The 13,920-nt window shown below is 44.7% G+C and overlaps 1 protein-coding gene across 8 annotated transcripts in view; it reads right to left on the reverse strand.

Annotated features, from left to right (window-relative positions):
• The window catches only part of CARHSP1 (calcium regulated heat stable protein 1), a 28,157-nt gene extending 22,187 nt beyond the window's left edge, over positions 1-5,970 (reverse strand). The window contains exon 1 of one of the 8 annotated variants that reach the window (XM_056806132.1): positions 5,837-5,970. The gene's annotated coding sequence lies outside the window, so the exon portion shown is untranslated. Of the gene's footprint in view, positions 1-2,753; positions 2,843-4,562; positions 4,875-5,836 lie in introns of those variants that run through there. The other 7 variants (XM_001367025.4, XM_007498668.3, XM_007498666.3 and 4 more) reach the window with 7 other exon arrangements.
• Between the last annotated feature and the right edge of the window lie 7,950 nt (positions 5,971-13,920).

A 13,920-nucleotide genomic window follows, 5' to 3' on the forward strand; every position in this document is an offset into this window, starting at 1 on the left:
TGCCTAGGGTCACATAGCTAGTGTCTCAAGGCTGGATTTGAACTCAGTTCTTCCAGACTTTAGACCAGGGCTCTATCCACTGAGCCTGCCAGCTGGTGGAAGTGATCTTTAAGAATCTGGTTAAAACGGCAGTTAATGAGCAATTTCCAGCTCCTTTCCCCCTGAATCAGTGGACTACTGAAGTTCTAACTTGCATCCCTATCTCTAATACACTCTCCATAAAGCTGTCAAAGTTTGTTTCTTCCTTTCCTTCTGTCTTAGAATCCATATTAGGTATTGATTCCAAAGCAAAAGAGTGGAAAGGATTAGGCAATGGGGTTAAATGACTTGCCCAGGGTCACACAGCTAAGTAGTGTCTGAGACGGGAGCTAAACCTACCCCCTTCCCATCTCCAGGCCTGGCTCTCTGTCGTCCACTGAGCCACCTAGCTACCCTTCAAAGTTTCTTAAAGCACTGCTCTGACTATGTCACTTCCCCAGATTGATAAACTCAAGTGAATCCCTATTACCTCTAAAATAAAAAATAAACTCCTGTTTGATTTTTAAAGTCCTGAACAACCTGGCCCCAACCTACCTTTCTAGCCTCATAAACATCAGTCCCTTCAACAATTCCTATAGCCCAATCAAACTAGTCTTCTTATATGGCCAGTCACTCTACCTACAACCTCCAAACCTACGTATTTTCTGGCCCCGTACTTGAAACTGGCTCCCTTTCCACCAGCACCTCTCAGAATCCCAAGTCTCCTTCAAAGCTCAATTTAAGAATCCCCTAGCTCATCAGGCTTTTCCTGTCTCCTATCCCCCAAACTGCTAGTGTCTGTCCTCCTCTTCCTCCTCCTCCTCCTTCTTCTTCCTCTCTCTCTGTCTCTCTCTGTCTCTCTGTCTCTGTCTCTCTTTCTCTGTCTTTGTCTCTCTCTGTCTCTGTCTCTCTCTCTGTCTCTCTCTCTTTCTGTCTTTGTCTCTCTCTGTCTCTGTCTCTCTCTCTCTCTGATATACCTATATATAATATACATGTTGTTTCTTTCAAGAGAATGTAAGCTCCAAAAAGGCAAAACTGTTTCCTTTCTTTTTCTGTTTTCCAAGCACCAGAGCTTGGCTAATAGTAGGCATTGAATAAAGGTTTATTGATGAACTGAACTCTATGTAGCCAACAAGATTTGTCTGTCTTGTCTCCTCCCTTCCCTTTCTGCCTCCCTCTCCCTCTCTTCTGTGTCTATCCTACTCAATCTGCCTTTCCGGACACCCCTGCCTCTAGGATACCTTGTCCCCCAACACATACACACACAGACTTCCACTAGAATGAGCCCTTTCATGAAAACAGAAAGACATTCTTAGTACATGAAGCCCCTCTCTTCAAGACACTTGGAAAGCCATAGGAACCGTGGGAGAGAGCCAAAGAGGGGACTACTTTGAAAAAGAGAAGACAAGGTAACAAAGTGTTGTCTACTTCAGTATATATAGTTCTAATCCATTGCTCCTGGCTCCTGGTTTTTAAGGGAGTTGGAGGGTGAGGGGATAGAGATGTCAGAAGTTGGAAGTAGATTTGTACTGAAAACCTAGCCAATGCCAACAAATATTGAAGGGGCTTAAGAAGAGAGTGGTAAAATTACACTTCTATAACCTCTAACTGGGGAACAGGGGAGCAGGGGTGGGGGCATGTAGCCTTCCTCTCTCAGAGGTAGAGATAGGAGCAAATGGGGTGCCACAGGAAAGGAAAAGAGGTAGGGAAGCTCCCCAAACCTTGTTTAAATGGGTCCAAATTGACTAAGCCAAGTTAGACAATGGGAATCCTAGAATAAAGTGTTGATAATGGAAAAAACCCAGCATCCTCCTTCTCTCCCCACCTCTTTTCCTCCCCAACATTCCTGAATCCCCAGCCTCAGGCTCTACTGGTTACAGCTAGAGAGGAGGAGTGAGCAGACCCTGGCTCAGAATCCTTCAGTCCAGATCTAATCATATTTTCCTATTTCAGAGGAGAACTGGAGGCAGAATTGAACATCTTATTAAAAGATAAAGTTGAGGGGGCAGCTCAAGTAGATTGAGAGCCAGGTCCAGGGGAAGGGAGGTCCTGGGTTCAAATCGACCTCAAAACACTTCCTAGCCCTGTGACCCTGGGCAACTCACTTAAACCCCATTGCCTAGCCCTTACCACCAGTCTGTCTAGGGACCAATACACAGTACTGATTCTAAGACAAAAGTGTTGGGAAAAAAAAAAGAACAAGATAAAGTTGGCCACTACCTTGATTCAATTATTCATCACCTTGACTATTATAACAGTCCATATTATGGGTCTCTCCCCTCTCCTATCCTTCCTCCACTCAACTGCCACAGTGAACTTCTTAAAGTTCTGGTCTGGCCATGTAATTCTCTTGTTCAAAAAACTTCCAGAGGTTCCCCATTTCCTCAGATCAAATACAAAAACTCCTCTGTTAGGGATTTAAAGCTCATCACAATCTGGTCCCAACCTACCTTTGCAAGTTTACTACATATTTTTGTTCTCTGCTTCACCTATTTCAGTCTAGTCAAACCAGCCTACTTGTTGTTCCTAATACAGGACATTCTATCCCTATGCTCCATGTTTTTGCAGTTAACTTCCATGCCACCTGGAATGCTCTCCCTACTCATCTCTTCCTGCATGAAACCCCTAATCTCTTTCTAAGCTTAGTTCAAATGCCACCTTCTACATGAAGCCTTCCCTGACACCCCCAGCTCTAATGCCCTCCATTACCTTATAGAAATGTTGTATTTACTTACATATGTACATGTCTCCACCCATAAAATATAACATCCTTGTTGGTAGGGGATGTTTCATTTTTGTCTTTGTATCATCTCTGGTGCCTAGCAAAGTACCTAGCACATAATGGGCCTTTATGAATGCTTGTTAATTGACTTTATGTCATTCACAGCCTCCCCTCCATCTCAAACTCATTCACAATAAGGACATGATTAGTTACCACAGTGGTGGTTGGAAAAGAAGTTTAATTGGGTAGTAGTCAATACAAAGGAATAGTATGCTAATATAGGTTATTGGGCATTGGAGAAAGTGGTATTTGGGGGCAGCAAAAACACAGTGAACCTTGGGAGTTAGCGGTCCCCATCTTCCCACAACTCTTTCTTACCCTCTTAAACATGTAGAAGGGAGGGATCTCTTCCTGACATGCAGCTGGTACTTCAAAAGAAATTTAATGAATGAATAGGGAAGGATCTTCAGGAAATTTAATGAGTCACCACTTGGTCCATCCCTTCCTAACAGCCTGCAATTTGGGATGTCAATTCCCTGAAAGGGGTCCTTTTTTTTTTTCCAGCAGAAATTCTGGCTGATGGCTGGCAGGCTGGCTGACTACACAGACACAGACATACACACCCCTTCAACTGGTCCCACTCTATCATCCACACCAAATATGACCATTCTGTGTTTTTAATGACATAATTTTGTTTCAAATGTCCAGTTCCAGTTGTCCCCACACCAAAGCTAAGACCTACTGAAAGGCTTCTGGAAATGGCTGAGAGCATTCATTTGATCAGATCTCTTTTATCTCCAACCCCTCTACTGGGCCCCACACTCCTTTTCCTCCAGTGCCCTGCCCCCTCCCACTCACATTCCCAATCCAGCTGCTTCTTCTACCACAGATGTTCATTGATGGTGGCTTCTCTTTCTCTCTCTCATAGATACAGTCCAGACACAATTTCTGCCATACTGAGACCCCATCTGGAAAGCTCAACAGTTGGTCAGCTGTTAACCATCTGGAGCAACCGGACTTTCTAGCTGGCTCCCATCCAACGAAGTCTAGTTCCTCAGAAAGCAGCTACAAAAGCCCAGTAACTAATCCCTCAGCCCCTTTCGGAAATCTCGAAGTCCTCTCGGACACCCGCAAGAGGGTCACTCCAAGCAGGGTAAGAGTGGGGGAGGGGATCGCGGAAGTGAACTCTAAGCCAGTTCTCAAGAAGCAGCAGCCAAGGAAATTCCAGTCTGCCTGGGAAAGAAGCCCCAGTGCTTCTCAACTCGGAAAGGCAGGTAGTCCTGCTGAATATCTGCCTTGAACTGGTGCTATTTTCTGCTTGTAATCACTAGGTTTTCCGAAGCCTTGTCCCAAAGAGGGAGGAGGGGAAAAGGTAAGCTATTCTCTAGCGCTTGTTAATTTCCTTCCACCCCTTCGACCAGCAAAACACCATTTTGGCCTAAGCTCAAAAACTCGCAAACCATCTCGGTGGGGTTTACCCCAAACAAACATGTTCTAATGCAAAACATTCCCCCTCCTCCGCCTCTCTCTCTCGGCCACTCTGCGAGGAGCGGGTATAGGCAGGTCCAATTCGAACACCTCTCCTTTCATGCTCCCCACCAAAAAATACCCTAAAAAATAAATAGGGAAGCCTGGCTTATGAAAGAAGGGAGGAGGGGGATGACTGGTAGAAAAGAAGAAACTTGAATCCCCATTACAAGCCCATCTGAATTCTACTGACTCCAGGCAACCTCCCCACCCTAGAAGTTCCCTCCCTCTTCTTCAGCCCCCAGCTCCCTCAAGTCTTCAATTATGCCCAAACCGACACCCTCCTGGGGCCTACCCTTCTGACTCCCAGCCCGCCAGAGAGGACGGCGGGGGCTCCGCCCCAAGCAGGAGATGAAGAGGATTCCGGGAGAAGGGTCCCCTCTTCTTGAGTCGGAACCCTCTGGAGGCACAACCTGTCCGATTCCCAATCCTAAATCCTGGGGGATATTCCTAAAAGCTCAGCCCAGGGAAGGGAGACCGCCCTTCTCAGGCGCTCCCGGCCCCCCCCCCAAACCCCCTTTACCTGGGGCTCTGGTTCCCGGGGGCGCAAACAGCTCAGCACAGACTCAGCCAGTGGTGGTCAGGGGGCGGGGCTGGAGGGCTAGAGGAGGGAAAGACTGGGTGGGCGTGGCCCGGGTGGGTGCGTGGGCGGGGTCTAACTGGGGGCGGGGCCTCGTTATTTTTCTAATAACCCTATCTATCGAGTGATTCTTTGCTCTGTCCCTTGCTCCTACCCAGGGTGGGGCTCTAAGTAGAGCTTCTGATAGTAACACCCCAATTTGGTCCCCCATCTCTCCCTCCCGCGCAGCCCCAAAGGAGGAACCCAGGACTGGACGGGAGGGGCTTGGAGACCGGATGAGGAGGAGGGGCAAAGATTGCTGGGGGTGGGGGGAGGTCGAGGGCTGGATGGACCAGAAGGCAGAGAGTTTGTTCCAGCTGGATGAGCACGGCTCCCGCCCAGCGCTCCTGTGCTAGTGGCCGCACTAAGAACCATCCTTATGTTCCCCACCCACCCCACCACCCTAATGACCAATCGCTCCTCCCCTCTGAGATCTCAAAATCCCTTCAGACACCAGTAAGGGGGTCCTTGCTTTGTTATACCCCAACAAAGCCAGGGCAGACCCTAGCCCCGAGATCCGCCCTTCCCTCCCCGCCCCCCCCCCCCAGACGGAGAGCACTGGGCAGCCCAGGCATGACTCAAAGAGTCTAATGCTAGACATCATCGGCGTTCGGAGAGCCTGTGACTAAATGGCCCAGACTTAGGGCAGTCTAGTGGCTCCGCCCCCGCCCTGAGCTCTTCGGATAAGGCTAGCTAAGGACCGGTTAGTGAGGGAAACGGGCGATCCCGAGAGGGCGGGAAGAGCAGAAGCAGGAGAGGGTGCGATGGGGTGGGGCGGTGCCGGCCCTGCCTGAGCTATTGACATCCAAAGCAGTGGCAACTCAATTACTCCCCTGCAGAGGCGAGGAAATCTAGGAGGGCTGTGTATGTGTATGTGTATCTTAATCCTTATAGCGGGTGAGAGTTTTTGATTCCTCCCCTGGAGGTATCGTGTAGTGGGTATTACCTACACGTTTGACAGTGATCCTGGCTCTAGGATCTCTGGAGAGCCACAACCAAAGCACACTCCTCTTTGGGACCCTGATGCTCCTGCTTTGTCCTGGTCCATCTTGTTCAAACCTAAGGACCCCAGGACTCCTGGTCACGTCATCATCTCATCAGTGCTGGTCACACCAAAGGGCAGGAATGGGTAATAACCCTAGAAAGACTGAAACCAGCTTTAAAACAGCAGGCATTTCACACATTTTGCTGACGTCTTTGAAGTACTGGCAGTTACAGTCTGGTTTTAAAAGACAGGCCTGGGGGAGTCCCAAATCAGAAACCTGTCCCTCATCCATGTGAGACCTGCTATTCCAGCAGCAGTGGCTCATTCCTCACCCCTTTCCCTGTGCCCTTATACTTTGTAAATTCAGCTTAAACTTGGATTACTGGACAGAACAGAAGAGCAGAGTGAGATGTCTTTCTGTGGGAAGCCACTTGTGAGGAGGCTTCTGCATTAGAGGACCTCTGGGGGATTTCCTCTAAGGGGTAATACTATAGCTTCCTCTAGCAATGCACCTTTTCCACACATTTTTGTCATAGAGTTGCATGGACATGAGAGCATTAAGAGGTTATGTGACTTACCTAGGGCTGCACGACTAATATGTGTCATAAAAGCAGATTTTTTAATCCAGGACTTTAAGATTCAGCCTCTTGTCCACTGTAAGAGGCATATGGTAAGGAAAGGAGAAGTTCCAAAGTATTAGAACTAAATGAGGACCTTCAATAACATAGTCTATCTGTCTGATCTTACTTCTCTGGAAACTGAGACTCTGTCAGGGGGTCCTAAGGAGGACAGACAAACATTCAGGGGTCCTGAAGGGATGAGGAGAATGGCATGTATCAGGAGGGCCACAGAAGCTGGTAGTAATCAGAGGGGAGGTTTATTGATCACAGGGATTAGATAAGCTTTTTACATGGACAATGGTTAGTCGTGATTTACAATCTTAGTACAATGACTTAGTTCACCTCACCGAAGTTAGACAGAGTTTTCTATAGGATAATAAATCACAGGTAAATATGTAACCATCTAGCCCAGATTCTAAGGGAAATATTTGTTTTGGTGGGTTTGTCAAGAACAGCCAGTGGTTACCAAGTACAGCAGAGGAGGAGGGTTAGAAAGGAGGGTTTGGGGGGTCTCATGTGAAGAGTGATTCATGCCAGAACATGGCTTTGATTTTACTGGAGTCCACTCTCACGACTGGGGGCTATAAGACTCAAAGAGGCTGAAATACCTTGCTGAGTGGCACAGTAGAAAATGCTAGGCCTGAAGTCAGGAAAACCTGAGTTCAAATGCAACCTCCGATACTTCCTAGCTGTGTGATCTTAGGCAAATTATTTAACCTTTTGCCTCAGTTTCCTCAACTACATAATAGCAGTGCCTACCTCAAAGGATTGGTATGAGGATCAAATGAGATAATATTTGTAAATTGCTTAGCATTGTGCCTGCCACATAGTAGGCACTCTTTCAATAAATACTTATTCCTTTACTCCCTTCTCATTGCCATGGTTACCCAGACAATCAGTGATAGAATGAGGACTCAGGGCTTCAGGATGCCACTCAATACTTTCTCCTGTCCCAAGCTGCTGCTTTCAGGTGGGTGAGGAAAATAAGCACTTCCTTTATCACAAATGACCTTAGTCCCTTTGCTTGTGTACACCATATTAGGAAACCTGACCTCTTACTTGTTTCCCTGATAACCCTTTGGGGGAAAAAAAATCATCAAATCACCAATCAGGACAAGGTGGTATCCCTGGAACAAAATATTATCCAAACTGAAGTGATGGGTGAGAGCAACAGAGGCTAGAGAGGCCCCCGTGTTGGAAGAATCACACACTGTGTCTATCTGAGGAATGAATAATCTTCCTCCTTGCTTCTCTTAGGACTCTAGTTACTTATTCTAGGATAAAATGCCTTACTAACTGGGTGATGACCCTGGGCAAATCACTTAACTCTGTTTGTCTCGGTTTCCTCATCTGTAAAAAATGAACTGGAGAAGGAAATGGCAAACCACTCCCAGATCTTTGCCAAGGAAACCCCAAATGAGGTCATGAAGAGTTGGATGTTATTTTTAAAACCATTTAGGTGTCTTAATCCTTTCAGGGCTGACACCCATCACATAGTTCTCTTTCCAGAATAGTCAGAACTAATATTGCTGTGGAACTGGTTTACTTGGGCATGTAGCACTTCTAAAGTCAGTAATTCCATAAGCATTTATGAAGTACCTACTGCATGCCAGGCACTGTGCTCAGCACTCAGGATACAAAGAAACTTTCAAGGAGTTCACAGTCTAAGAGAACAGGTAAATGGCTATGTACAAATAAGACATATTTATATATATGTATATGTATATATATGATAAAATGAAGATAATCAGTGAAGGAAAAGCACTAGGATTAAAGGGGACCAGGAAAGACTTTTTGTAGAAGGGAGGATTTTATCTGGGACTTAATGAAGCCTGAGAAGCTAAGTGGTTGAGATGAGCAGGGAGAGTAGTATTCTAAACTTAGGGAACAGCCAGAGAGAATACTCAGAGTCTAGAAACAGATGTGGCAATATCATTGAATCAAAGAGTACTGTAGTGGAGAGAGGTTTAACTTGTAAGAAAACTGGAAAGAGGGTAGAATAAGTTATGAAGGACTTTGAACACCAAACAGATTTTATAATTGATCCTTGAAGTAATCGGGAGCCACTGTAGTTTGAGTGGAGAAAGGTATAATAGCGTCAGATCTGTGCTTAGGAAAATCACATTGACACAAAATAGAGTATGAATTGGAATGGGGAGGAACTTGTAGCAGCTGTACCAGGGAGACCAACCAGCTGGCCATAAAGTAGTCCTGTCATGAAGATATGCAGTCCTGTACTCATAAATAAGAGTGTTCATTGTTTTTAATCATATATTCCCATCCTTCTGTTTCTCCCTATGCTCAGTTCTTCAAAATCCATTCTTATTCTTGTCTTGACCTCAAGTATTCTTCTTGGTACATAAGTAACTCCTTAAAAAATACTACTTATTGACTGATTCTCCCTAGGCTATGTCCCCTGTTCTGGTCGTCCTTCCTATTTCCTTCTTTCTCCCTTCCCCCACTTCTTTTTTTCCTCCTTTCCTTTTTCTTTCTTCTTTCTCTCTTTATGAGTTCGCTCCTTCCCTCTCAACAGAGGAATTCACATTATACTTGATTGAGAAAAGTATTCACACTGAGCTCCCTCTTCTCATTGCTTCTGCTCTGCCTTTCTTCCTTTCCTGCATTCTCTCCTTTTCTCTAGTCTCTGATAAAGAGGTGGCTCTGCTCTTTGTCAAAGCTAGCCCCATTTCTTATGCTCTCCTTTTAGATCCTGCCTTCTTTCTCATTTTCAAATTCTTCAGAGGCAGCTGGCACATAGAGGGCCTATCAGTGCTTATTCCCTTCCCTTTCCCAGATACCTGTTAACATACTGGTCGCTCAATCATCCTTAAAACTCCCTCCATTTAACTTACAATTCTGGGTTTGTATCCAGAAGGTTAGATTTACATCCCCATGGTTCTGTTATTTTAAAAACCACTCATGTGTCTAATCCTTTCAGACCTGGGGACACCTATAACCCCATCTCCTCTTTCCAGAACAGACAGCCATTATTGCTATAATTTGGAGCTGGTCTGCTTGATCACACTTTTACTTCTTGTGTGACTTTGGGCAAGTGGTATAAGCTTTCTGAGTCCTAGTTTTCTCATTCTTAAAATGAGGGGATTAAAGTAAATGAACTTCGAGTTTCCTTTCAGTTCTAAATATTACATCTCTTCAAGCGTGAGTCTGGTGGTTTTCTTTACTTACACTCAAAGTCTTAGAAAGAATTGTCTATACTCAATGCTTCCACTTCCTCAGCTCCTACTTCTCAACTCTTTATAATCTTCCTTATGACCCCTCCACTCTGCTGAAACTTTTCTTTCCAAACTTACCAACTGTGAAAACCTATAACCTATTCTCAGTCCTTATCTTTCTGGAATTCTCTTTGATACTCCTCCTGGGCACTCTCTTCTCTTTGTTTTATGATGTTGTTTTCTTCTGTCTGATCATCTCAGGCTCCTTTGTTGGGTTGCCATCCATATTCCATCTCCTAAACACAGGGTTCCCCAAAGGCTCTGCCTTAGGTCCCTCTTTCTATCTCTATACCTTCTCATAATGATCTCACCAGCCCCCATGGGTTCAAGCATCATCTCTATAAAAATGACATAGGGCAGGTAGATGACAAAGTGAATAGAACACTGGGCTTGAAATCAGGAAGATTCATCTTCATGAGTTCAAATCCAGCTTCAGACACTGTTCCCATAGCTGATTGCTCCCCTCTATCATCCCCACTCTCTAATTTGTCTTTAAGATGTCTATAAAATAACCAGTTCAAGATGTCTAGTAGTTGATTGGAGATGAAAGGCAGGAGGTCAGCAGAGAGGTTAGGGCTGGATAAATAGAATTAAGAATCATCAGCATAGAGATGAGAGTTCAGTCTGTGGGAATTGTGGATGTGTGATTCTGAACAAGTCACTTACCTTTTTTTGCCTTATCTCTAAAATGAACTGGATAAGGAAATGGCAAACTACTCTAGCATTTTGTGCCAAGAAAATCCTAAAATGGGGTTACAAAGGGCCAGATATGACTGAAGCCACACAACATGAAGATGATTACGTAGGAGGCAGTTTAAAGTCAAATCTTATCTCTGATACTACTTCCTTTATGCTGAGTATGACAGTTAAATACCTTGGCTCTTAGCTTCATTCTCTGTGTAATGGAAGGTAATAAGGAAATCCCTTTTCCTTCATCTTCTCTTGCTAGGGTATAGCTGTCTCATGGCACATTCATGGACTTAGGCTTAGCTTCCAGGCCACTTCCAATGATGGCTTCTCTGGCTCACTTCTGAAGGATTTTTATTTGGGGATGATACCACAAGTCCTTACTGGTCCTTTGGACTGTATGATGGTTCAATGGGAGGGGCTTTATCCAAGAGGATCAGCCCCTGGGGCTGAGAAGGGCAGACCCACTCAGGAAGGGCTAACTTTAAAAGGAATGACTGCACTCTTTTGAGCCCTCTTCTTCCTCCTTTCTTGAAAATATGGCTTGACTCTCTCATGGATTTGGTGTGGGTGGAGGCTTCTTTTATACCCCATTTTCCCCCATTGACACAGCAGCAATAAGCACATGACACGAAATAGATATGCCTGACTGGACACATCTGAAGATTGCCTTCAATTGTCTGGCTGCCTTTTCTGCTCTGTGTTTCTTTCCCTGAGCACAGAGATCTGAGATAGCAATTACTAGCACTGGTGTCAACCTTGTAAGTTTGAGAAATCAGGAGCTCTTGGTCCAGATGCTGCTTGGTCCGAAGGAGGTGACCTTTTACTGAAACAACTTCAGAAGATTAACTTGAAGAAGATAATCATAGGCCAGAGAGTGAGCACAAGCTGTGACTTGGCAAAAGATAAGACTCGAAAGTAAGTTACTCAGGGCAGAGCCTAGAAAGTTAATTATCTACTTGACAGTTACAGAAAACATGTCATGTTTTAATTTTTAAGTTTTGGCCTCCTGGGAGGGCATAATAGTAATTAAAGGTTATTGCTTTCATCTTTTTTTCTTTAACCCTACCCTCTATCTTTGAATCAATACTGAATATTGACTCCAAGGCACAAGTGCTTTAGTTAAGGTTAAATAACTTGCCCAGTCACACAACTAGGAAGTAACCAAAGCCATATTTGAACCCAAGTCTTCCCAACTCCAGGTCTGGTACCCCATCTACTGTGCCACCAAGCTGCCCCCCAAACAGATTCTTTTCTTTTCTTTTCTTTAAACCCTATCCTTCCATCTTAGAAGCCATACTAAGTACTGGTTCCAAGGCAGAAGAACAGGAAAAGCTAGGCAATGGAAGTTGTGACTTGCCCAGAGTCACAGAGCTAGGAAGTGTCTGAGGCCAGCTTTGAACCCAGGATGTCCCATCTTTAGGCCTGGCACTCAATTCAGTGAGCCACCTACCTGCCCCCTACTGCTTCATGTTCTAAACATCCATCAACATGCACTTATGACTTATTTAATAATACTAAAAATAGTAGCTAACACTTATATAGCACTTACTCTGTCCCAGACATTATGCTAAGTGCTTTACAACTATTCTCCCCACCGTTTGGCCCTCCCAACAACCTTGCGAGGTAGGTGCTATTTTTATCCTTATTTCACACATGAGGAAATTGAAACAGTTGAAGTGACCATCCCAGGGTCACACAACAACTTCTAGAGGCTATATTCAAATTCAGGGCTTCCTGACTCCAGAGCCCAGCACTCTGTCCCTTATTATACACCAGAAGAAAAAAATGCCTATCCTATACTTGTCTACTTTGTGCATCGAGTGCTTTTCTAGAAGTGACTATGTTAATACCATTTGGAGAGACTTTAGATATAAGCCAAACGCCAAAAAGGGCTTAAAAAGCCAAAGAGAGGATTTTATATTTAAGAGACTTTCTATGGGAAGACCAGCCAGCAGGCTATTAGGCTAGTTCAAGCATTGGGGGATGAGGGCCTCGATGTTAGTGCCTTTGACAGTAATAGAGGAAGTTAGGGCAAGGGGACAGTTTTGGTGGAAAGATAATGAATCCAATTATGAAGGCATTCTGTTCAAGATGTCTAGTAGTCAGTTGGAGATGCAAGGCAAGAGGCAGAGGGATTCGGGCTGGATAAGTAGAACTGAGAGTCATCAGCATGGATTTGACAATTGGATCTGGGGGAACCAATGAGATCACCAAGTTAAATAGTATTTTTTTGAACCCTTACCTTCCATCTTAGAATCAATACTATGTATTGGTTCCAAGGCAGAAGAGTGGTAAGGGCTAGGCAATGGGGGTTAAGTGACTTGACTAAGGTCACACATCTGGGAAAGTGTTTGAGTCCAGATTTGAACCTAGGACTGCCCAGTCTTTAGGCCTGGTTCTCAATCCACTGAGATACCCAGCTGCCCCCCAAGTATTAAAGGGAAAGAAGAGGACCTGGGATAGAACTCTGTGGAATACTCACCATTAGTGGCCATGACCTGAATGAAGATCCAACAAAGGAGACTGAGATGGAGGGGTTAGGTAGGGAGGCGAAGGATCAGGAGACAGTAATATCTCAAAAACCTAAAGAGAAGAGAATACCAAGGAAAAGAGGGTAATCTGTAGATTGTCAACTGTAGGGAAGTCAAGCATGAGAACTGAGGAAAGGCCATTAGATTTGGCAATTAAGAGAACTTTATTAACTTTGAAAAAAGGAGTTTGGGTTGAATGATGAGGTTGAAGTCAGATTGTAGAGAGTTAAAAAAAGAGTGAGAGGCATGAAAGTGAAGATACTCTTTGTAGGGGGGCTTTTCAAGGTGTTTAGCTACACAAAGGAAGAGATCTAGGGTTGATAACCAGCAGGATTGGCTGGATCAGTTCAGGAGGGGTTCTGGAGTTGGGGTGAGACATGGGCATGCTTGTAAGCAACCACTAGATCAAGGGAGGAATTGAAGATAAATTAGAGAGTGAGGATAATAGAGGGGGACAATCTACTAGTGGAGACGAGATGGAATTGGATCACTTATGCATGTAGAGAGGTTGGCCTTGGTAAGAAAAAGGGTCACTTCATTATGTGAGACCCCCATGAAGGAGGAGATCATGGAAGAAGGCATCTAGGTAACGTTTGAGATAAGGGAAAAGGGAAAAGAGGGAACTCTGGGCAAATAGCCTCAATTTTTTCAGTACAATGTTAGGCTGGGTACTCAGATAAACGGAGAGAGGCAGAAGAGCTATGGGAGCTTTGAGGAAAATGGTAAAAGTTTGTAAAAGCCATGGACCCTGTGATAGCCAATTAATTAGAGAGATGTAAAAGGGTTGCCTTATAGCCACCAGAGCCTACTGGAGATTATGTAACATACTTTTTTAGTCGATCCAATCAGTGTCATGATTTTCTCCAGCTTCATTCAACAGGGCATGTGTAGGATGATGGTGATAGATTATGGAAGTTATTCAAGGTTGAGTCTTGGTAAGGAAAAATTGGTCTTACAATAAAGGGCTAATGGATT

This window comes from Monodelphis domestica, chromosome 7 (assembly GCF_027887165.1).
Source record: "Monodelphis domestica isolate mMonDom1 chromosome 7, mMonDom1.pri, whole genome shotgun sequence".
Classification (NCBI taxonomy): Eukaryota; Metazoa; Chordata; class Mammalia; order Didelphimorphia; family Didelphidae; genus Monodelphis; species Monodelphis domestica.